The sequence below is a fragment of the Arachis ipaensis genome, chromosome B4 (assembly GCF_059453495.1).
Source record: "Arachis ipaensis isolate K30076 ecotype BB chromosome B4, ASM5945349v1, whole genome shotgun sequence".
NCBI classification, from domain to species: domain Eukaryota; kingdom Viridiplantae; phylum Streptophyta; class Magnoliopsida; order Fabales; family Fabaceae; genus Arachis; species Arachis ipaensis.
In genome coordinates, this window is record NC_142439.1 from 66,462,196 (window position 1) to 66,487,677 (window position 25,482).

The window sequence follows — 25,482 nt, forward strand, 5'->3', positions numbered from 1 at the left end:
AAGGCATCTAATGGTAATAAGAGAGGATTAATAATAAGCAAATATAAGATCAAAGAAGCATGTTTTCAATCAAAACACATAATTAGGAAGGAAATATAAAACCATGCAAATAGTATGAATAAGTGGGTAAAGAGTTAATAAAAACCACTCAATTGAGTACAAGATAAACCATAAAATAGTGGTTTATCATCGATCCCACGAGGATTGTGGTTTGAACCAAGCTATGGTTATCATGCAAGCTATGGTTGAAAAAGGAATTTTGTAGAAGAAGTTATGTGTGTTGGAAGTTTAGGGTTTGAAAATATAATTCTACAACTTTTTAACTTAGTAAAATTTTTGGTAAAACGTACTCCAACGCGCGTGCATGGCCAACGCGCACGCGTCACCCACGATTTTTACTCCCTCACGCGTGCGCCTGGCCGACGCATACGTGCCGATGTATTGATACAAGTGCCCAGTAGTAATTCCATAGAGTTGCGCTGGTATTGTGCTGGTTTTGTGCGAGGAGCACAAAACGCACTCACGCGTACGCGTGACTGACGCGCACGCATCGCCTTACTTTTTTGCTTCTCATCCGTGTGCATGAACGACACTCACGCGTCACTTCCTTTTTGCCCTCCACGCGTGCGCATGAGTGACGTGCACGCGTGACCCCGTTTTCAGCAAAAAGAGATTTTTGAGTCTTTAAAGCCAAATTTCATACTTCTAAGCCTCCACTTTCATCCTTTAAACACTAAATTATGATAGTATGCCTAGTAATGAATAGAAGCTAGGATATGTGATAACTTGTGGATGAAGTAAAGTGAGAACCAATGATGAATGATGAGTGATGATGATTGTATGAGTTGCTAAAGATGAAGGTGAAAGTGCTGTGTACAGTATGAGCCGGATGGCTGTGATAAGAATTGAATTATGGTTGAGTATGTATATATTTATGATTAATGACTAAATGGGGTAAAGGAATAATGATGGAGCATGTTGAATGTGACGTGTGACCCCGGGTAGTAGGCAGTGGCGTTGTCCACTTGCTTCGAGTATGAGATGGAAAAGAGGATTATGATAGATGAGTTTAATTATGGAGTTGAAATGAATGTATGTTTGAGATGCCTGGGTAGTAGCAAGGGTTATGATTCGTCCTACTTGCTCCAGGTCAGAGATTGTGATGCTTGAGTAGTAGCGGTAGTAGTGAATGAGATGACTTGAGCTCCTTGGGAGACGCAGTAAAGTGATTCCACTTGCTCCAAGTAGATAGTGAGATGAGTTGAGCTCCCTGGGTAGACACATTGAAGTGATTTCATATGCTCCAGGTGAGGATATAAGGTAATGATATAGAATTGTTGAGACAGAATGGCTGGGGATGGTTTCGTTTATAATTATGATTATGAATTGTTGGAGAGTTAGAAGGTTGGGAAGCATGAGAAAGAGGAATTAGGTTTAGTATTTCCCTTATGACAGTTGCCTATTTATGGATTTGCGATAACATAGGATGAATATTGGTGAAAGGAAGTTTAGGATACTTAGTGAGTTTTTATTACAATGCATTGTATTTATTTGGCACTTTTATCGTACTAGAAACCCATGGGTCGGGGATTCTCATTCCGTATATATCTCTTGTTTTTCAGATACAGGTCCAGGTGCTCAGAAATGAGCTATGGTTCATCTGAGAGATGGCAAAGATCTTTATATTCTCTACTTTATATTTTGCTTAGAATCTCTCCACCTTTATTTTGAAAAGCTTATAATATGTATTGAACTCTTTTGAACTTGCCTATAGAGCTCTTATGTTTCTTTTGAGAGAGATTAGGAGATATTGTTGTCAACTACTGTTCACACCCTGGGTCGAGCTATCCGACCCGGGATGTTCAATAACAAAGCGACCGACCTCTTCAGGTCAGGCTATCCGACCTCTTCTCAAAGAGCACGGCCAAACTGCCAGGAAAGCCCAAATAAAGGGCCCAAATAAGAGGAGTACAACCCAAATCCAAAGGCGACCCAAGCCTATAGAGATTAGGGCGGTTCCCTTGAAGATAAGCTGACCTCACCCAAAGATAAGATAAGATAAGATAACTAACTTATCTTATCTAAAAAGGTCACTCTACACCATTATAAATACACTGGAGCACCCAGGATAACTCATACTCTGATTCTACTAAAAACCTGTTTAATACCCATGCTAACTTAAGCATCGTAGTCTCTTGCAGGTAGCCCCACCCTCCGGTGACAAAGGATCAGCAGTGCAGCCAGTCCAACAAGTTGGACACGACAGCTCCGGCCGCCACTCACCTACCGGACACGTCAGCCCCGACCAACACAGAAGATCTCATCCGAGATTGACCTATAGTTTCAGGCAACCCTCAGAACATTGGCGCCGTTGCCGGGGAACTTGGAAGTCATCCCATCACCATGGCGGACGACCATGACAACGACCACGATTCAGATCTAGAGGATAGAACACCGTACAAAAATGCGGGCAATACACTGAAAGATACCCCGAAATCTAACGGGGACAAAAACTCATCAAATCCGGGAGTGATAGAAGTGCTTCAAGATCGTTTAAAGCAACTTGAAAAAGAAACCCAGCATCAACAAGAAGTTGGGAAGCATCTACAAAGAGAGGTAAGGCGACGCCGAAAATTAGAAGATAAACTTCTAAAGCTCGAAGCCGATTTCAAAACCAAAGCTACTCGGTCCACCCCTAAGGACAACTTTCGCAAGGATCAAAATCCATTCACTAGGGAAATCATGAAGACCAAAATCCCTAAGGAATTCAAACTTCCGGATATGACTTTGTACGATGGTACTACAGATCCCAACCATCACCTCAGCAATTTCAGAAGTAGAATGTACCTCACCGACGCCTCAGATGTAGTTCGCTGCAAAGCTTTTCCAACAACTCTCACAAAGACAGCAATCAGATGGTTCGACAACTTACCTCTGAAGTCCATCTCAAGCTTTGATGACTTAGCCAAAAAGTTCCTGGCCAGATTCTCCATCCAAAAAGATAAGGCTAAGCACGCCCCCAGCCTATTAGGAATCAAGCAAGGAGATCGGGAAAGTCTTCGCAACTATATGAAAAGATTCAACAAAACATGCCTAGACATACAAAGCCTACCAACAGAGACCGCCATCATGGGCCTCATCAATGGTCTACGAGAGGGACTTTTTAGCCAATCTATATCAAAGAAGTACCCCACATCTCTGGACGAAGTGCAAGAACGAGCGGAGAAATACATCAACATGGAAGAAAATTCTCGACTAGGAGAAACCTCAAAATCCGGATTCACCTACCGAGACAAAGATAAAGAGTCCAAAAAGAAGGAAGATTGGCAAGGGAAAAAAATTAAAAAATATCATAATTACACCCCTCTTCAGGTGTCCCTGGTGGATATTCACAAAGAAGTCTGCCACACAGAAAAAATACCCCCAGCCCGACCACTCAAAGGCAAAAGAGGAGGAGGAAACCGGAACGAATATTGTGAATATCATTGATTCCGAGGGCATTCCACCAACGAATGCTTTGACTTAAAAAATGTCATAGAAAAATTAGTGAGAGAAGGAAAACTAGATCGGTATCTGGCCACCCGGGACGATGAGCAAAGAAAAAGGAGAGAGACGAGGAGGTTGGATGAACCGAGCGGTCACCTCGTACACCAGAAAGACATGTTCATATGATACACAGAGGGTTTGCAGGAGGAGGAATCTCCAAATCATCTCGCAAAAGATTTCTCAAAGAAGTATATCATGTCGAAGGAAAGGAGGAAGCACCCGACATCCCTGCAATTACGTTTACCAAAGAAGATGCATCCGGTATCATCTCAGGACACGATGATCCCATGGTCATCACCATTATACTGGCAAATGCAAATCTCCACTGCACACTGATAGACCAAGGGAGCTCTGCCAATATGTTATTCAAAACTGCCTTTGACAAGCTCAGCTTGGAAGATAAAGAACTTAGAGCATATCCAAACAGCCTGTTCGGACTGGGAGACACTCCAGTGCAACCATTAGGATACGTCCCACTACACACAACCTTCGGAAAAGAAAACCAATCCAGAACACTCAAGATAGACTACATCGTGGTCGACGTGAGTTCAGCCTACAATGCCCTAATAGGTCGGACAACACTAAATCAACTCGGTGCAATAGTCTCAACTCCACATCTATGCATGAAATTCCCAACTGCAGAAGGGATAGCTACGATAAAAGCAGATCAGAAGATGGCACGCCGCTGTTATAACAAAAGTCTAAACCTCAGAGGCAGAGGAGAAGAATTCCACACAATCGAACTTGGTGGAGTTCAGATGCGAGAAGAACTCCGTCCACAACCTGAAGGTGAAGTAGAGAAAGTCCAAATCGGAGACATCCCGAACAAAACAACCAATATTGGCACGATTCCAAAAGGAGACATAAAAGAATCACTCGTACAGTTCTTACGAGAAAACGCTGACCTCTTTGCGTGGAAGGCTGCAGACATGCCAGGCATAGACCCCGAGTTAATGTGTCATAAGCTAGCAGTCTACCCTGGATCTCGGCCAGTACAACAGAGGCATAGAAAGCTCAGACCTGAACGATCCCAAGCTGTGGAAGAGCAGGTACAAACTCTACTGGAGGCAGGATTCATAAGAGAAGTCAAGTACCCACTATGGTTAGCTAACGTCGTCTTGGTGAAAAAATCAAACGGGAAGTGGCGAATGTGTACCGACTATACTGATCTCAACAAAGCCTGCCCAAAAGACCCTTATCCACTCCCAAGTATTGACGCCCTGGTAGATGCCTCCTCCGGATATAAATACCTCTCGTTTATGGATGCATATTCCGGATACAATCAAATCCCAATGTATCCACCCGATCAAGAAAAAACCTTGTTCTTAACACCAAAAGCAAACTACTGCTACATTGTGATGCCTTTTGGTCTCAAAAATGCGAGAGCTACTTATCAAAGGCTAATGAATAAAGTCTTTTCGGACCATATCGGAAAAGTCATGGAAGTCTATGTGGACGACATGTTGATAAAGACACAAAGTGAAGAGACATTATTGTCCGACCTGGTCCAAGTGTTCGACACTATAAGGAAGCATGGCATCCGACTCAATCTTGCAAAATGCACCTTTGCAGTTGAAGCTGGCAAGTTCTTAGGTTTTATGCTCACACAAAGAGGAATTGAGGCAAATCCGGATAAATGCCAGGCCATACTCAACATGAAGAGCCCAACTTGTGTCAAAGAGGTACAACAACTCAACGGGAGATTGGCAGCCTTGTCCAGATTCCTAGCGGGATCAGCAATAAGATTTCTTTCCTTCTATGCTACTCTAAGGAAAGGAAAGAGGTTTGAATGGACAACAGAGTGTGAACAAGCCTTCCAAGATTTCAAAAGATTCCTAGGACAGCCACCTATCCTATCTCGGCCATGAGAAGGAGAACCACTCCTATTGTACCTCGCGGTAGAAAGTCGGGTAGTAGCCTCAGCACTAGTTCGAGAAGACGAGAGAAGGCAACAACCCGTGTACTTCATCAGTAAAGCATTACAAGGATCCAAGCTGAACTACCAAAAAATAGAAAAATTTGCCTATACTCTCATACTAACATCTCGACGACTTCGCCCGTACTTCCAAGCTCACACCATTAAGATTCGGACCAACCAGCCCATAAAAGAGATACTGCAGAAAATAGACCTAGCAGGCAGAATCTTGCAATGGGCAGTCGAGTTGTCCAAATTCGACCATCAATACGAAGCTCGGACGGCCATCAAATTACAATACTTGGCCGACTTCATAGCAGAATTTACAGAAACCCCGGAAACCCCACAGAATGGAATCTCTATGTGGACGGTTCCTCGAATAAGACTGGAAGCGGCGCAGGTGTGATAATTGAAAGCAACCAAGGAACCCAAATCGAACTTTCTCTCAAATTCGGGTTCCCTGCCTCAAATAACCAGGCGGAATATGAGGCACTACTAGCTGGTTTAAAGCTGGCTAAAGAAGTCGGAGCTCAAAGACTCATTATCTTCAGCGACTCACGGGTGATTACTTCACAAATAACGGGGAGCTACCAAGCTAAGGACCCCACTATGAAAAAATACCTGGGTAAAACCAGGGAACAGCTCAGACAACTCCGGGAATATGAGATCCACCACATACCCCATGAACAGAATGCCCGAGCTGACGCACTCTCAAAACTAGCCAGCACCAAACCAGGAGGCAACAATAGAAGCCTCATCCAGGAAATACTACAGAACCCATCAATCTCGGAAGAAGAAAAAGTCCTAGCCATAACAGGTCTAGATCAAGGATGGATGACTCCCATAATCAACTACCTCAAAACAGAAACACTCCCCACAGATGAGAAGGAGGCAAAAAGGTTAAAACTGGAGGCACAATACTACACTATCATAAACAATACTCTATACAAAAGAGGAATTTCAATACCATTGTTAAAATGCGTACCGACTTCCAACACGAAGGAAGTTCTAGAAGAAGTACACAGTGGCATCTGTGGCAATTATCTCGGAGCACAAGCACTCACCAAAAAAGTACTTCGGGTAGGATTTTATTGGCCAACTCTACAAAAGGAGGCCACAGAGTTTGTAAAGACATGTCCACCATGTCAAAAACATGCCAACTTCCACATCGCCCCGCCAGAGGAGCTCATCAGCGTAACCTCACCTTGGCCATTTGCAAAATGGGGACTCGACCTTCTCGGACCCCTTCCTCAGGGATTGGGACAAGTTAAATTCCTCATAGTAGGAGTAGACTATTTCACAAAGTGGATCGAGGCAGAATCCCTAGCTAACACCACTGCTCAAAGAAGTCGAAAGTTCCAATATAGGAATATTGTCACAAGGTTCGGGGTTCCATACTCCATTACCACAGACAATGGCACCCAATTCACAGATACAGGCTTCAGAAAGCTAGTGGCCGACTTGAACATAAAACACTAATTTACTTCCGTAGAACATCCCCAAGCCAACGGACAAGCCGAGGCTGCCAACAAAGTCATATTGGCCGGGTTAAAACGGAGATTACAGGACGCAAAGGGAGCTTGGGCTGAAGAACTCCCACAAGTCCTATGGGCATATCGAACAATGCCACATTCCACCACAAAGGAATCACCCTTCCGATTAGCGTACGGAATGGAGGCAATGATCCCAGTAGAGATTGAAGAAGGGTCGCCTAGAGTAGTCCATTACAATGAAGAAGCCAACTCCCAACTTCAAAGGGAAGAGCTCAATCTACTTCCTGAAATCCAAGAAAGAGCTCGGATCAGGGAAGAAGCACTAAAACGTCGGATGGCTTCTAGATATAATCAAAAGGTAGTGCCACGAGGCTTCGCTGAGAATGATCTCATCTTAATCCGAAATGATATTGGAACAACTCGACCTGGAGAAGGAAAGCTGGCAGAAAACTGGAAAGGACCCTACCGAGTCATAGAAGTACTTGGGAAGGGCTACTACAGACTATCCAAACTCGATGGGCGAGAGCTTCCTAGGTCGTGGCACGCCTGCAACCTAAGAAGGTACTATAGCTAGAGACGGTAAAAGATCTCAGCAAAAGATGCACTCTTTTTCCTGAAAAGGTTTTTTAATGAGGCACCAAGTTGAGATCCAGAAATTATCCGACTCAAAAGGATAAAAACTCTGTATATACATATTTTCATTTTCTTTTAAATAAAATATATTAGACGTTCTACAAGTTTTCAAGACGCATTAATCTGAAACATTCATCGTCCGATTATAAAGCAACAGATTGGCAAAAAGTGAAAAACAAATTCACTGTACGTGATGCCAAGGCATCATAGGCTAGTTTCACTAGCATTTTTCTGTTAGTTTTAGTTGTTTTATGCATTTTCTTGAGCTTAAAGTAACCAAAAATGGTTAAATGAAGAACAAAGTAATGAACCATCCAAACAATATGATTTCGATGCAAATTCCATGAGTTTTAGTTATATTATTTAAATGCTATGAATGAAAGATTTCTCATGAAATTTTGCAAGACTTTGATGCAATTGTTTGGATGATTTCAGGGAAGAAGAGGCTAAGCAAGGAAGCAACAAAATCAATAAAGGAAGCTTGAATATCACATGTGGAGTTTAAGTTCCAGTTTAAGCCTAAACTGGAGCTTAAACGCCAAAATCATGAAGGATAAGAAATGCTGGGATTGAAGTTTAACCTCCAGTTTGACCTCAAACTGGAGGTTAAACGCCAGAATGAAAAGCCTCACTTAAGGAGCATTCCACGTTTAACCTCCAGTTTGACCTCAAACTGGAGGTTAAACGCCAGAATGAGTATGCCACCCAGGGAGGAGTTCCACGTTTAACCTCCAGTTTGACCTCAAACTGGAGGTTAAACGCCAGAACCAGGAAGAGTACCAGGGGCCATTCCACGTTTAAGCTCCAGTTTGACTCAAACTGGAGCTTAAACGTGTTCGATAGTTTTTTCACTCCAGGGTTGCTCTCTCCATCTCCACGTTTAACCTCCAGTTTGACCCCAAACTGGAGGTTAAACGTGTTCGACACCTCCAGGGCCACCATTCCAAGCTTCCACGTTTAACCTCCAGTTTGACCTCAAACTGGAGGTTAAACGTGTTCGACCTCCAGTATGCCTCTACCCTTTTCCACGTTTAACCTCCAGTTTGACCTCAAACTGGAGGTTAAACGTGTTCGACCTCCAGGGCTGCCCTTCCTATCTCCACGTTTAAGCTTCAGTTTAACCTTAAACTGAAGCTTAAACGTGTTCGACTACATGACTCTCCAGGGCTACCTTCTTCCATTTCCACGTTTAAGCTTCAGTTTAACCTTAACTGAAGCTTAAACGTGCTTCTACAAATGGCATCACTGGAAGTGTCTGGCGTTTAAGTTGCAGTTTAAGCTTAAACTACAACTTAAACGCCACTCTTGAAAAAAGGTTTCTGGGCCAAAAATATTGTGATTTAAGTTAGTCTTTGAGCACAATTATTAACTTAAACTTACTTTGGTATGAAACCCAATTGAATATCATGGTTTATGGGATTGGGCCTGAGGGATTGATGAGTTTGAAATCTCATTTATTGAGTCATGTGCCATTATTTGATTATCACTAAGTTGGCTCAATAAATGTTACAGGATTTGGATCAACAACCTCATCAAGATTATGGATCATAAACCCAAGACAAAAGGAAAGCAAGGAGAGGCCTCAAAGCCCAAGAAGCACAACTGAAGCTCAATATAGAAAGTGTATAAATAGGATAGAAGTTAAGTTAGAAGGGGGACTTTTACTTTCACTTTTAGCTAGTTTCTTTTTCTTTGTAATTGAATTGAGAGCTATGATTCACTAAACCCCCTTTCATTGGGTTAGGGAGCTCTATTGTAATTCAATGAATCAATAATAGTTTATCTTCTTCTTCAATCTTTTCTCTTGAATTTTGTTAGAAAGCTTCTCGATCTAATTCCATTGAGTAGTTGTCTTGGGAAAGAGACTACTCATACTTGGAATCCTTCGGAGCCTTGGGAAAGGAATGGAGGATTCATGCTAGAGAAGCTTTCTCACAGTGGATTGGATTGGGGTTTGGATGGATATTGTGACATGTAATCCTACCAAATTGTGGTTCATGAAATTGTGTGGTATAATCAGTGATCAAGCATCATCTCTTCTTATGAACATTTAAACCAAGGGATTGGGAATTTGTTTGTTTTTAGAGAGCATTGGTGAGCCAAGGAATTGGGATCCAATCATATAAGATTGCCAAGCAAAATTCAATGAATGCATTGGTTGAGGAAGAGATTTACATGTTTTGATTCGGAGATTTCAATATCTCCTAAACCCAATGAATTCCCCATTTCTGATTTCCACTTTCTCTTTACATTCTGCAATTCAATTCTTGCAATCATCCCCATTCCCTTTTAATTTCAGCAATCTTTAATTCATGCAATTTAAGATTCAGCCATTTAATTTTCTTGTCATTTACTTTTCCCGCCAATTTTACATTCCGCAATTCTCATCTCAAATCTTGATTCCGCTCAACTAGAACACACTTCTAATCCGAATTGCTCACTCAACCAATCCTTGTGGGATTCGACCTCACTCTATTGTGAGTTTTTACTTGACGACGATAACCGGTGCACTTGCCGGAAGGAATTTTGCCGATCGTGCAATTTCCTAAATCGTAGCATAACACGTTTATGCGCATCAAGTTTATGGCGCCGTTGCCGGGGATTGGTTTTCGATTGACAATTCTCAAATTGGAAGCTAACTAGATTGAGCAATTTTCTCTTGCTTTGTTAATTCTGTTCTAAATACTTGTTGAATTTTAATTTCTGCACTTGGTTACATGCTTTCCTTCTTTATGCCTTTAAATTCATGCAACTAACTCACTGACTCACTAACTGTTTGAATTAATTCCTCAATTGAGCTGACCATACTCTTCCATTAACCAAGAGTATTTTACCTGTTTGTGTTTGAGCTGTGTTCTTGTATGACAGGTAGGAGAGGAGAGACATCAACTCCTCCATATACCGAACCGGAAAGGACCCTTCATAGACTTAGAAGGGAAGCAAGAGGGAAGAGAGTAGTGGGAGAAGAGGAATCTGAAGGAGAATCTGAGGACAATTTTGAGGAAGCTCTAGATCTCAACATGGATAGAGAAGTTCACAACCATGAGAGAGCTGATGGAAACAATGCCATTCCTGAGAGGAGGGTTCTTAGTTCATACATAAACCCAACCTCTGGGAATTGTGGTAGTAGCATCCAGAAACCACCCATTCAGGCCAACAATTTTGAGCTCAAGCCACAGCTAATATCATTGGTGGAAAATCATTGTTCCTTTGGAGGAAGTGCTAATGAAGACCCAAACCAACATCTCACAAAATTCCTGAGAATTTGTGACACTGTGAAGTCTAATGGAGTCCAGGAAGATGCCTATAAACTGCTCTTGTTCCCATTTTCACTTAGGGACAAGGCAGCTAAGTGGCTGGAATCATTCCCAAGGGGGAGTCTAACCACATGGGATGAGGTGGAAGGCAAGTTTCTGGCACGTTTCTACCCTCCACAAAAGGTCAATAGGCTTCGATCTGAGGTCCAGACTTTTAGACAACAAGATGGTGAAACTCTCTACGAGGCATGGGAGAGATTCAAGGACTTGACAAGGAAATGCCCAACAAACATGTTCCATGATTGGGTGCAATTGCACATCTTCTATGATGGGCTCTCTTATGAATCAAGGAAGGCTGTAGACCATTCATCAGGAGGTTCATTGAACAAGAAAAAGACCGTGGAAGAAGCCATTGAAGTGATCGAGACAGTGGCTGAGAATGAGTACTACTATGCATCAGAAAGGCACAACACTAAGGGAGTCATGGAGCTGAACCATGTTGATACAATTCTAGCCCAAAACAAGGTGTTTGCCAAGCAACTAGCAGAGCTTACCAGGCAATTAGAAACAAAGCAAGTGGCTGCAATACACACACAAGATCAAGAGGAAGTAGGCATTGAAGGAGGTGATTGGGATGAGGTTAACTATGTGGGAAACCAACAAAGGCAATCATATGATCCACACTCCAACACTTACAACCCAGGCTGGAGAAACCACCCAAACTTTGGGTGGGGAAACCAACAAACCCAACCACAAAACCACAAACCTTACAACCACAACCAACAAAACAATTCCACATACCAAAACTCCAACCAAAGATCATACCAAGCCACACAAAACACTTACCCCCAATCATCATATCATGGCCAAAATAATCAACATACCCAACCTAATCCGAACCAACAATTTCAAGATCAATTAAACCGGATGGAAGGAATGATGGCAACCATGAGCCAAGACATAATTGAATTGAAGAGCTTCAGGGATGATGTGAGAACTACCTTAAGAAACCATGGTGAAAAACTCAAAAGGTTGGAATCTCAAGTAGGAGAGCTATCTCAACAGGCACCCAAATCAACTGCAGTGTTCCCTAGTGACACAGAAAAGAATCCTAAGGGGGAACAAAAGAGAGTAAGATGGGAAGAGTGCAAGGCCATCACCATATTGAAGGAAGTCTCAGAAGAAGAAGGAATCAGGTCCTCACAGCAGGAACCAGAAATCTTGAAAGAAGATGTGGAAGAAGTTAAGCAGGAAAGTGGAACTGAGCAAGCCAAGGATCTGCAAAAAGGCATGATGGAAGTATACCAACCAAAAGCACCATTTCCTGAGAGGTTAGGAGGAGGTGAAAAAAGGAAAACCTATTCAAGGTTTCTAGAGACATTTAATTCTCTGCATGTCAATATTCCCTTTCTTGAGATTCTTCATCAAATGCCCACACACATCAAGTATTTAAAGGAATTGTTAAGCAAGAAAAGAGTTTTGAAGGGAGGACAAACGGTAACAATGAACAAAGAATGCAGTGCTCTCATCAAGAAGGACACACTCTCTAAGAAAACGGACCCAGGAAGTTTTCATATCCCTTGCATCATAGGGGAAACAAAAATTGACAGAGGATTCTGTGATCTAGGAGCTAGCATAAATGTGATGCCTCTAACTCTTATGAAGAGGCTACAACTGAACGAGGTGAGATCCACTGATGTAATCATACAACTGGCTGACAAAACTCAGAAGCAAGCTGAAGGGGTAGTTGAAAATGTGCTGGTGAAAGTAGGAGATTATTATTTCCCCACAGACTTTGTCATTGTGGACATGGAGGAAAGCTATTTACACCCTATCATTCTGGGCAGACCATTTCTAGCCACTACTAGAGCGCTCATAGATGTAGAACAAGGAGAACTAATTCTGAGAATACATGATGAACAGCTCATTTTCAAAGTCTTCAAACCTGCATCTGAGCCTGAACCAGAATCTGAAAAGCCTAAAGATGAGAGTAGCCATCCGTGTTTGGAGGAAAGTAATCCAGCAGCTGAGACTCTAAAACAGTCATTGGAAGGCAAACAAGAGTTGCAAGAGTTAGAGCCACAAGAATCAGTGGAAACAGATCAGAAGGATCCTCCTGACATAAAGGTCAATGAAGAAATCCTCAAGAGAAAGGGAAGAGTGATAGGGAGATTGCCAAGAGGATGGAGAAACAAGAAAATTCCCACTGAAGGTTTTTCTCCGGGAGATAAAGTGATCTCAAGTCATTATCTGCCAATCCCACCTGGCCTCAAGACCATTCCTTCCCAGCTCCCTCAAGTGTTCACAATCAAGAAAGTTCTTTCTATGGAACATTTAGAGGTCATGAATGAATCAAGAGGGGACGTTTTCATAGTGAGAGGAGAGGACGTCAAGCACTACAATCCACCCTAACAAGGGACAACCGTCAAGCTAGTGACGTTAAAGAAGCGCTTCATGGGAGGCAACCCATTTTTTTTTTTAGTATCCTTAATCTTTAGTGCTTTGCTTTACATCTAATAAAGCATGGTTTCTTATGCATGAACTTGAATCCTCAGGACAACTATTGATTAAGTGCACTAAACCGTGCATGTAAATTACAATTGGTCTCTAAGTTTGGTGTGCCTGATGGCACTCCCAAATCTTACTCAAATTGAATTCCATCTTTCATTCAAGGTGCACAACCAAACATTAAGTTTGGTGTTCTTTTTGAACACAGTTTATGAAAAGCAAGAAGTTCCTCTGGATTTCAAAATTCATGACAAGTATACCATTCACATGTTTTAATGCTTTAGTTTCAATTACTTAGGGTAGTCACTTTGTTTAGAATCAAAGAGCCAAGGTGACTATGATTTATTAGAAATATGCACACTCATTAAGGACAACCAATATGGATTTCATGTCATCAGGAGACTTAACCAAAAACTAAGTTTGGTGTCCAAATAATAAGTGTGCATACATGTAGAAGTCACGGCTATAAGCTCATAAAGACAAGCATTGATTTACATGTGCAAATACTATTCATAATTCACATGGACCGAAAAATGATAGCAAATTTGTTTGTTTGTGCAGGTACAAAAGAAAAGACAAAAATGGAGGAAAAAGACAAAGGAAGCACAAGTGGTCAAAAAGAGGCAGGAAGCAAGAAGAAGCAGGATCCCAAGAATTAAGAAGAACCAAGCAATAAATAAGAGGTGGTCTCGTTCCTTAATAATCAAATGATAATTGGTGAATTGTCTTTATGAACGTGTTTTCATCATAAGTCATTTAAGTGTTAGGTGGAGTCTTTTTTTTTTATGAGTCGTTTTTTTAGTATGTGTGTTTGTTAAGTGCTTTGAATAAAGTGAATGCCTAGATGTTTGGATATAACTTCACCTTCTTAAACAAGTGCGTGCCATGCTTGTTCTGTTTCCAAAAATAAAAGAAAAGTTTGAACAAAAGTAACTTGGCTAAATTAGTGACAAATCAAGTAGAATTAAGTGGTGGTATGCATGCTTGATTATTTAGTCAGATCACTAATATTAGAGTGTAGAATTATCATTTTTATGTAGAAAGTAAAAATTGTCTATGGATCTTGATAAAAAAAAAAAAAAAAATGTCTTTGGCCATGAAAAAGAAAGAAAAAGGAAAAGAAAAAGCCACGGAAAAAGGCAACCAAAAAGCAAAAAATTGAGAAAATAAGCTAGGCACCAATGGTTTGAACTTCTGAGACAAATGCCTGTGGTGTTTATGTATTAAGGATATGCTTGGATGACTAGGTTCTGAGGAGTGTTTCAACACTTGGTAACTTGGGTTAACTAACCCGGGATTATCAACCAAAAGTCCATTATCAAGAGCAACCTCAATACAAAACATTTAGTCACACAAAGAGGTGCTGGGCACCAATGTCTCAAGAAGGAATGTGAACTAAAATGCCTAAAGTGGATATGTGTAGTGCACTGATAAGAAAAAGAAAAGGCCAAAGGCTTGTGCAACACATGACACTAAGCAAACAAGGAGCAAAAGAAGCTCTAAGAAAAAGAAAAGAAAAACAAAAGAAAAGTGCCAAAGACATAAGAATAACAGGAGGCCATAGCAATTTTTGGTGGATGCAATGAAAAAGTGATAATCCTACCTGATAAGTATGAAAAAGTGATGCTGCAACTTTCTGCATAGAACCCTTCTGATGAACTTCAAATGCTTGCTAATATAGCCAATGTAATTACTTTCTGTTCATACTTTCTTCTCAAATAACTCAGGACTTGCTTAGGGACAAGCAAGTATTAAGTTTGGTGTTGTGATGCCAAGGCATCATAGGCTAGTTTCACTAGCATTTTTCTGTTAGTTTTAGTTGTTTTATGCATTTTCTTGAGCTTAAAGTAACCAAAAATGGTTAAATGAAGAACAAAGTAATGAACCATCCAAACAATATGATTTCGATGCAAATTCCATGAGTTTTAGTTATATTATTTAAATGCTATGAATGAAAGATTTCTCATGAAATTTTGCAAGACTTTGATGCAATTGTTTGGATGATTTCAGGGAAGAAGAGGCTAAGCAAGGAAGCAACAAAATCAATAAAGGAAGCTTGAATATCACATGTGGAGTTTAAGTTCCAGTTTAAGCCTAAACTGGAGCTTAAACGCCAAAATCATGAAGGATAAGAAATGCTGGGATTGAAGTTTAACCTCCAGTTTGACCTCAAACTGGAGGTTAAACGCCAGAATGAAAAGCCTCACTTAAGGAGCATTCCACGTTTAACCTCCAGTTTGACCTCAAACTGGAGGTTAAACGCCAGAATGAGTATGCCACCCAGGGAGGAGTTCCACGTTTAACCTCCAGTTTGACCTCAAACTGGAGGTTAAACGCCAGAACCAGGAAGAGTACCAGGGGCCATTCCACGTTTAAGCTCCAGTTTGACTCAAACTGGAGCTTAAACGTGTTCGATAGTTTTTTCACTCCAGGGTTGCTCTCTCCATCTCCACGTTTAACCTCCAGTTTGACCCCAAACTGGAGGTTAAACGTGTTCGACACCTCCAGGGCCACCATTCCAAGCTTCCACGTTTAACCTCCAGTTTGACCTCAAACTGGAGGTTAAACGTGTTCGACCTCCAGTATGCCTCTACCCTTTTCCACGTTTAACCTCCAGTTTGACCTCAAACTGGAGGTTAAACGTGTTCGACCTCCAGGGCTGCCCTTCCTATCTCCACGTTTAAGCTTCAGTTTAACCTTAAACTGAAGCTTAAACGTGTTCGACTACATGACTCTCCAGGGCTACCTTCTTCCATTTCCACGTTTAAGCTTCAGTTTAACCTTAACTGAAGCTTAAACGTGCTTCTACAAATGGCATCACTGGAAGTGTCTGGCGTTTAAGTTGCAGTTTAAGCTTAAACTACAACTTAAACGCCACTCTTGAAAAAAGGTTTCTGGGCCAAAAATATTGTGATTTAAGTTAGTCTTTGAGCACAATTATTAACTTAAACTTACTTTGGTATGAAACCCAATTGAATATCATGGTTTATGGGATTGGGCCTGAGGGATTGATGAGTTTGAAATCTCATTTATTGAGTCATGTGCCATTATTTGATTATCACTAAGTTGGCTCAATAAATGTTACAGGATTTGGATCAACAACCTCATCAAGATTATGGATCATAAACCCAAGACAAAAGGAAAGCAAGGAGAGGCCTCAAAGCCCAAGAAGCATAACTGAAGCTCAATATAGAAAGTGTATAAATAGGATAGAAGTTAAGTTAGAAGGGGGACTTTTACTTTCACTTTTAGCTAGTTTCTTTTTCTTTGTAATTGAATTGAGAGCTATGATTCACTAAACCCCCTTTCATTGGGTTAGGGAGCTCTATTGTAATTCAATGAATCAATAATAGTTTATCTTCTTCTTCAATCTTTTCTCTTGAATTTTGTTAGAAAGCTTCTCGATCTAATTCCATTGAGTAGTTGTCTTGGGAAAGAGACTACTCATACTTGGAATCCTTCGGAGCCTTGGGAAAGGAATGGAGGATTCATGCTAGAGAAGCTTTCTCACAGTGGATTGGATTGGGGTTTGGATGGATATTGTGACATGTAATCCTACCAAATTGTGGTTCATGAAATTGTGTGGTATAATCAGTGATCAAGCATCATCTCTTCTTATGAACATTTAAACCAAGGGATTGGGAATTTGTTTGTTTTTAGAGAGCATTGGTGAGCCAAGGAATTGGGATCCAATCATATAAGATTGCCAAGCAAAATTCAATGAATGCATTGGTTGAGGAAGAGATTTACATGTTTTGATTCGGAGATTTCAATATCTCCTAAACCCAATGAATTCCCCATTTCTGATTTCCACTTTCTCTTTACATTCTGCAATTCAATTCTTGCAATCATCCCCATTCCCTTTTAATTTCAGCAATCTTTAATTCATGCAATTTAAGATTCAGCCATTTAATTTTCTTGTCATTTACTTTTCCCGCCAATTTTACATTCCGCAATTCTCATCTCAAATCTTGATTCCGCTCAACTAGAACACACTTCTAATCCGAATTGCTCACTCAACCAATCCTTGTGGGATTCGACCTCACTCTATTGTGAGTTTTTACTTGACGACGATAACCGGTGCACTTGCCGGAAGGAATTTTGCCGATCGTGCAATTTCCTAAATCGTAGCATAACACGTTTATGCGCATCAGTACGTTCACGATAAAGACCAACAGAGATGAAAACCAAATTCATCTAAAGGTCGAGTAAACGAGAATTTAACCCACCTTCTACAAATCGGCAAAGATGAAAATAGAATAATGCAAGAAGTTATCGAAAGTGATCCAGAGAAATGACCTGACGAGGTCCTAATGGATTGCTAAATAATAACTTAAAGACTGGCCGACGTTAAGAAGTCGGACCAAGTCAACCAAAGTTATAAGTAAACCCTAGAAAGAGGTCTGGCCAACCCTATAAAAGAGGATTACATAAACTTAGAAGGGCTCGACATAACAAAGTCGGCCCAAAAAATAAAAGTTATAAAAGTAATCCCTGAAAGAGACCTGAACAAGGTCCAAGAAAGAGGATTACAAAAATAACTTAGAAGGGCCCAACATAACAAAGTCGGCCCAAAACATAAAAGTTATAAAAGTAATCCCTGAAAGAGACCTGAACAAGGTCCAAGAAAGAGGATTACAAAAATAACTTAGAAGGGCCCGACATAACGAAGTCGGCCCAAAACATAAAAGTTATAAAAGTAATCCCTGAAAGAGACCTGAACAAGGTCCAAGAAAGAGGATTACAAAAATAACTTAGAAGGGCCCGACATAACAAAGTCGGCCCAAAATATAAAAGTTATAAAAGTAATCCCTGAAAGAGACCTAAACAAGGTCCAAGAAAGAGGACTACAAAAATAACTTAGAAGGGCCCGACATAACGAAGTCGGCCCAAAACATAAAAGTTATAAAAGTAATCCCTGAAAGAGACCTGAACAAGGTCCAAGAAAGAGGATTACAAAAATAACTTAGAAGGGCCCGACATAACGAAGTCGGCCCAAAACATAAAAGTTATAAATGTAATCCCTGAAAGAGATCTGAACAAGGTCCAAGAAAGAGGATTACAAAAATAACTTAGAAGAGCCCGACATGACGAAGTCGGCCCGAAACACAAAAGTTATAAATGTAATCCCTGAAAGAGATCTGAACAAGGTCCAAGAAAGAGGATTACAAAAATAACTTAGGAGGATCCAACACGAGGGAGTCAGCCCAAAACGTAAGGTAATCCCTGAAAGAGACCTAAGCAAGGTCCAAAAAAGAGGATTACTAAAAAACATCTTGGACAAAACCGACATGACCAGATCGGCGTCTCGAAAGCTTTAGTGTTATACCAAGTAATTTCAAACGAGGTCCAAACAACACAAATTATTGGAAATAACATCAGGCAAAGGCTCAAGCCAGTCCGAAGAGATCAGACAACGAAAATTCCAATACTCCCAAAGACCTAGAAATGTACCTAGACTAATACAGAAGGACATGTTGCGAAAAAACACAAGTTATGATAATAACAAGCCCAAAAGGTTACCAAAACTAACCCCAAGGGCTTGGAAATTACTTTGTTTTTCAAAATAAGGTTGCTAAACAAGCAACTAGGAGTGCAGCAAAAGTCAGAAACATCATTTACAAAATAAAGAGTTTAAAAAGCCCACAAGTCGGGCTACCTACACAAGCAATTAGAAAATTCACCAAGAATCCTAAGGCTCCTTAGCAGCATCAACACGGGGTGAAGGAGGATGAGTCCGAAGAGGTACGACATCCACAGTCCCATCATCCCGATTCAAGATTCGATAATCAGGTTCTTACTCGGGATGACTGGCCTCAACCGAAGGAATTGAAGAAGTCGGCACCTTAGAGACTTTGGCAGCAGGCATGAAGGGAGGTTCAACATCATCGTCATCAGGGTCGTCAGGAACAATCTTGCATCCCTTACAACATTGTCCAGACTAAAGAGAGTAAGGTCAGACTCAGGTGCAATAACTCAAACTTGCCCACAAGGTGACCTTGGAGCTTGGCATAATCAACCCGGGCCGACTCCAATTCCTCCCTAAGACGCATCACTTCCCTATAAGACGTGACGTAGCTATCCTTGTGCCTTAATGCTGTGTCTTCAGCCAACTTCACGGAAGCCGCCAATGCCATAGAACTAGCCTTTCACCCTCTAATTCTTTCTCCACCTTCGCCAACTTTACCTCCAGCTCCTCCTTCAAACCTTTTATTCTATCAAACTCCGACAAGCCTCCAGCATGAAAGATTTTGTAGCATGAACCGGGATACCCTGAGCAGTTCAAAAAAGAGCCGCACCCATATGAGCCATCTTCACACTACTTCTAGTTATGAACTCCAGGTGATGAAGAATGGACACATCATCCATTGGAAGACCTCCATAGGGGGCAATCTGCTGGTTGACAAACTCGACGGCATCAAAATCAGGGACATCAAGGTTAAAAGGCTCAGATGTTTTTTGCTTTTTCGGAGGAGGAGCGCCAGCGCCAGCAGCTGAAGTTTGTGGAGGGCCAGCCAGACAAACCCGGGGAGTAGGGATCACCCTCCTCGGTCTAGGTGAACTCGACACAGATGGCTTCAGCTGAACCTGAGAATATCCCTCTCCTACTGTTCCGAGGGTCACTTGAAACTAGAGGTCGATCTCGGATGAGATCTTCTGTACTGGTCGGGGATGACGTGTCCGGCTGGCTGGTGATGGTCGGAGCTGTTGTGTCCGACTTGTTGGACTTGCTGCACTACTGATCCTTGGCCACTGGAGGGTGGGGGGGTACCTGCAAGAGACTCCGATGCTTAAGTTAGCATGGGTATTAAGCAGGTTTTTATGTAGAATCAGAATATGAGTTATACCTGGGTGTTCCAGTGTATTTATAGTGGTTGTAGAGTGACCTTTCTAGATAAGATAAGTTAGTTATCTTATCTTATCTTTATCTTTGAGTTGAGGTCAACTTATCTTCAAGGGAACCGCCTTTATCTCTATAGGCTTGGATGGCCTTTGGATTTGGGTCGTGTTCCTCTGTTTAGGCCTTCTTGGGCCTTCCTATCGATTTGACCGAGCTCTTTTTTAGAAGAGGTCGGATAGTCTGACCTGAAGAGGTCAGTCGCTTTGTCGCCGATCATCCCGGGTCGGATAGCTCGACCTAGGGTATGAACAGTGCCCCTGCTTGAGCTCGGTCTTTCTTGATGAGGTCGAATCCTTAGCTTTGGTCCTTTTTAGTGAAGCCGAACTCAAGCATTTTGTCGATTCCTTTCTTTGTAGAGTCTTTTTGAATGTGGAACGTTTCTTCTTTCGCTTCTTCTGAAAGCGCGCGCTTTTGCATTTAATATTTTGACTTTGGGAATATGCGAGGCTTTAAATACCTTCCTTAATTGGTTTTAATTGCCCATTTCCCTTAGTTTTTATTTTGAATCGAAAAACGGTTTCTCTCCTTCATAACTTCTTCCTTCACTCTCTCACTTTCTGTTTTCATCCGCATCGTTCTGCCTTTCCTTACGTGATAGCGTCATTTGGTGATTCTCTGGGTTGATTCCATTTTCCCGTCTTCAGTTTTTTGCAGCTTCTCTTTTGTTCCAGGTTGGTTTTCTCCTTCCCTTTCTTCTACGTCATTTTCTTGTCTGATTTAAAGAAAGTCTGATTTGGAGAAAGTTTGGATTTTTCTGTTTTATTGTGCCTGATTGTTGTGTATTCTAGGATTTTTTCGTCTTTTTGTATGATTTCTTTGACTTTCTCTGCTGCTTGATGCCTTTAGAGTTTTGCATGTTGCCGTCGCTTCCGCTTGTGCTTTTGATGATTGTATTTGAAATGATGATTTTTGTTTCTGAAAAAGGTTGTATCTTTCACGATTTTCCTGCTTTCGGCTTTTTTTTGCTATGCCCTTTTGTTTGGTGAAACTGTAGAAAGATAGTGGCTTTTTGTATTTTTGCTTCCTTTGCGTTTATTTGAGACCTTCGTAAGCTGTAGGAATTTCCTGAAACCTTGCCTTGTTTCTGTCTCCAAAGGATGCCCCAAGACTTTGGTTTTGAGTCTTGGGATTTTCCTTTCCTATGTGTTTGCTTGTGTCATTTTTGTCGAGTTATTTTGCCCCTCCTCCGAGATGTTTTTTAGTAATACAATCTTCTTTTCTTATTTGTAGGATTAGTCTGCGTCATGTCTTCTAGCAATAACATTGTAGAGGTGTCTTCCAAAGTTCTTGAGGGGATGTCTGATTGGCTGGACTCCCTCGTCCTAATGTGTGTCTCTGTCGTGGATGCTGAATTTTGTGTAGAACTGAGGAAGCGTCATAGGATTTGTAGTAGCAGTGCCCGGGAGAGGGATTATGAACTCGTTGCTCCTGATTCTGATGAGAGGGCTTGCTTTTCTACTTTCGTTGAGGGGGAGCGTCCCTTCTTCTATGCTTATGAATACTTCTTCAGCCAGTTAGACGTTACTTTTCCTTTTACTACTTTTGAAACCAACCTGTTGTGGTCATGTAACATTGCTCCATCCAGCTTCATCCGAATTTCTGGGGTTTTATCAAAATATTTCAACTGCTTTGCCAAGAGTTAGGCATAACACCTTCTGAAACTCTTTTCCTTTATCTTTTCGTCTCGGCCAAGCCAAGAGGTTCCTCCAAAAAGAAAGCTTCCTGGGTTTCTTTCAGATTGGCCCAGGGGCATAAAGTTTTTGCCATGTACGATGAGTCTTTTAAAGATTTTAAGAACTATTTCTTCCGCGTCCGTGCTGTTGAAGGGGTCCGCCCCTTTTTTCTTAATGAAAATGATGAGCCTGCTTTTCCTCTAGAGTGGCAAAAGAATGTGAGAGTGCCACGTTATACATGGGAGATGCTTAATGAGGTTGAGTGGGCTTTTGTGGTTGTTCTTGAAGATTTGTGGGGGAAACCATCCCATCTGGATACAAAAAGATTCTTGAATGATCCGTCTTTGGTTCGAACTGCTTTGGGTACTGTCTGATTTGTTTTTATACTTGCTTTCTGAGCTTTTCTTTTCCTGTGTTGTAACTTGTCGTTATGGTTGATTCTGTTCTTTCAGAGATGTCAAAAAATAATGATTCCATGAAGGCCTACAAGAAGGCAAAGAAGGCTGCTGCTGCTTAAAACATCTCGGCTAAGGCGGCCGGGGAGGGATCTTCCCAAGTGCAAGTGAAGCCGCCCGTGCCGAGTTCTTCTGGGCCGAGGAAAGTGATCCCGACTCCTCGGGTTCGTCTAACCGAGCCTCCACAGTCTTCAGCTGCTACTTCTGGTGCTCCTCCCAATAAGAAACAAAAAACAACTGAGGTCTTCAACCTTGACGCCCCTGATTTTAATGCAATCGAATTTGTAGATCAGCAGATCGGTCCCTACGGTACCCTCCCCATGGATGATGTGTCAATCCTTCGCCATCTGGATTTTATGACCCAAAATAGTGTTAAAATGGCATACACGTGGGCTGCCTTGTACCGAACTGCTCAGAATCTTCCTCTCCATGCCACTAAGAAATTTATGGAGGAGGCTAAACAGGAGTTCGACCGGATGAAGGGCTTGAAGGAAGAGCTTGAGGTAAAGGTAACCAAGTTGGAGAAAGATCTGGAGAATGAGAAGGCGAGTTCCCTCTCTCTGGCGGCTTCGGTGAGGCTGGCCAAGGATACGGCTATGAGACATAAGGACAGTTATGTGACATCTTATCGGGAAGTGGTGCGCCTGAGGGAGGATTTGGAGAATGCCCGAGCTGATTACTCTGAGCTCCAAGGTCATCTCGTTGGCAGTGTGACTGCTGCTTATGAGAACCTGAAGGAGCAGGTTCAGATTATTGCTCCCGAGGCTGACCTCACTCTCTTCAGCCTGGAAAATGTCGTCAGGGATGGTAAGGTTGTCCCTGATGATGAGGATGATGATGATGTTGAACCTCTCCCTGTTCCTTCTGCCAAGGTGTCAACTCCTACTGTTCCTCCTGCTGAGGTCGGCCCTCCTGTTTCTGATCCTGACTGCCAGATCTTAAACCGGGATGATGGTACTGTGGATGCTGTTCCTCTCCAGGCTCGCCCTCCTTCTCCTGATGCTATTAAAAAGTCTTCTGATCTGTAGTTTTTTAGATATCTGTGTAGTTGGCCCGGCTTGTGGGCTTTTAACTTTTTATTTCGTGGTTCGTATCTTTTGATGACACTTTTTTTGGTTACTTTTAGCAACCCATTAAAACAAAACACAACGAGTAGCTTCTAAGCTTTTTTGGGTCTGACCCTGAAGCTTGGTATTTTATGTCATGCTTGCTTGCACCTGTCTTAACTTCTTTATCCGCTTTGAGAATGTTGAGGCCTTGTTGCTCAGCCTTTTTGAGCTGTTTTTAAGTAGCAATCCATGACCGGCTTCTCTTATGTTGTCTTTTTCCAAGTTTATTTGTAGTTGACCGATGCTATCATGTCGATCTTTTCTTTGTTTGAGAGGTCTTTTCGACCTTCTTCCGACTTGTCTGTGGTGTGTTGGTGCACGAATCGTGAATCACACTTTTCACAACTCGTACCACTAACCAGCAAGTGCACTGGGTCGTCCAAGTAATACCTCACGTGAGTAAGGGTCGAATCCCATGGAGATTGTTGGTTTGAAGCAATCTATAGTTATCTTGTAAATCTTAGTCAGGAAGTCAATTATGTTTATCAGTTGAATTGCGAATAACCAAGAGAGCATAAATTAAAGGTTACTTGTTATGCAGTAATGGAGAATATGTTGGAGTTTTGGAGATGCTTTGTCTTCTGAATCTCTGCTTTCCTCTGTCTTCTGATTCACGCACGCACGTCCTCCTATGACAAGCTGTATGTAGGGGATCACCGTCGTCAATGGCTACATCCCATCCTCTTAGTGAAGAATATGCTCACATGCTCTGTCACAGCAGGGCTAATCATCTGTCGGTTCCCGATCATACTGGAATAGGATTCTTCATCCTTTTGCGTCTGTCATTAACGCCCAGCACTCGCGAGTTTGAAGCTCGTCACAGTCATTCGATCATTGAATCCTACTCAGAATACCACAGACAAGGTTTAGACTTTCCGGATTCTCATGAATGCCGCCATCAATTCTAGCTTATACCACAAAGATTCTAATTAAGAGATCTCAGAGATACTCATTCAATCGGATATAGAACGGAGGTGGTTGTCAGGCACACGTTCATGGGTTGAGGAAGGTGATGAATGTCACGGATCATCACCTTCATCACAGTTAAGCGCGAATGAACATCTTAGATAGGAACAAGCGTGTTTGAATGGAAAACAGAAATACTTGCATTAATTCATCGAGACACAGCAGAGCTCCTCACCCCCAACAATGGAGTTTAGAGACTCATGCCGTCAAAGAGTACAAAGTTCAGATCTAAAATGTCATGATATACAAAATAAGTCTCTAAAAGTTGTTTAAATACTAAACTAGTAGCCTAGGTTTACAGAAATTGAGTAAACCATAACAGATGGTATAGAGATCCACTTATGGGGCCCACTTGGTGTGTGCTGGGGCTGAGACTTAAGCAATTCACGTGCATAAGGCCATTTTGGGCGTTCAACGCCAGGTTTGGATCCATTTCTGGCGTTGAACTCCAACTTTTAATCCTTTTCTGGCGCTGGACGCCAGAATTGGGCAGAGAACTAGCGTTGAACGCTAGTTTACATCATCTATCCTTGAGCAAAGTATGGACTATTATATATTGCTGGAAAGCCCTGGATGTCTACTTTCCAACGCAATTGGAAGCACGCCATTTCGAGTTCTGTAGCTCCAGAAAATCCACTTTGAGTGCAGGGAGGTCAGAATCCAAAAGCATCAGCAGTCCTTTTTCAGCCTAAATCAGATTTTTGCTCAGCTCCCTCAATTTCAGCCAGAAAAATACCTGAAATTACAGAAAAACACACAACTCATAGTAAAGTCCAGAAATATGAATTTTTCTAAAACTAATGAAAATAAACTAAAAACTAACTAAAACATACTAAAAGCTATATGAAATTAACCCCAAAAAGCGTATAAAATATCCGCTCATCACAACACCAAACTTAAACTGTTGCTTGTCCTCAAGCAACTAGACAAATAAAATAGAAGACTAATGGGTTGAGAAGCAATAATGTCTCAGAGTTTTTGAGTGAAGCTCAGATTCTAATTAGATGAGCGGGACTAGTAGCTTTT

At 41.6% G+C, this 25,482-nt stretch overlaps 1 non-coding gene across 1 annotated transcript; it reads right to left on the bottom strand.

The window, feature by feature from the left end:
- Positions 1-11,033: 11,033 nt before the first annotated feature.
- Positions 11,034-11,137, bottom strand: LOC148567758 (small nucleolar RNA R71). Its single transcript, XR_015883067.1, has one exon. It is a non-coding gene; the product is annotated as a small nucleolar RNA R71 (small nucleolar RNA).
- Between the last annotated feature and the right edge of the window lie 14,345 nt (positions 11,138-25,482).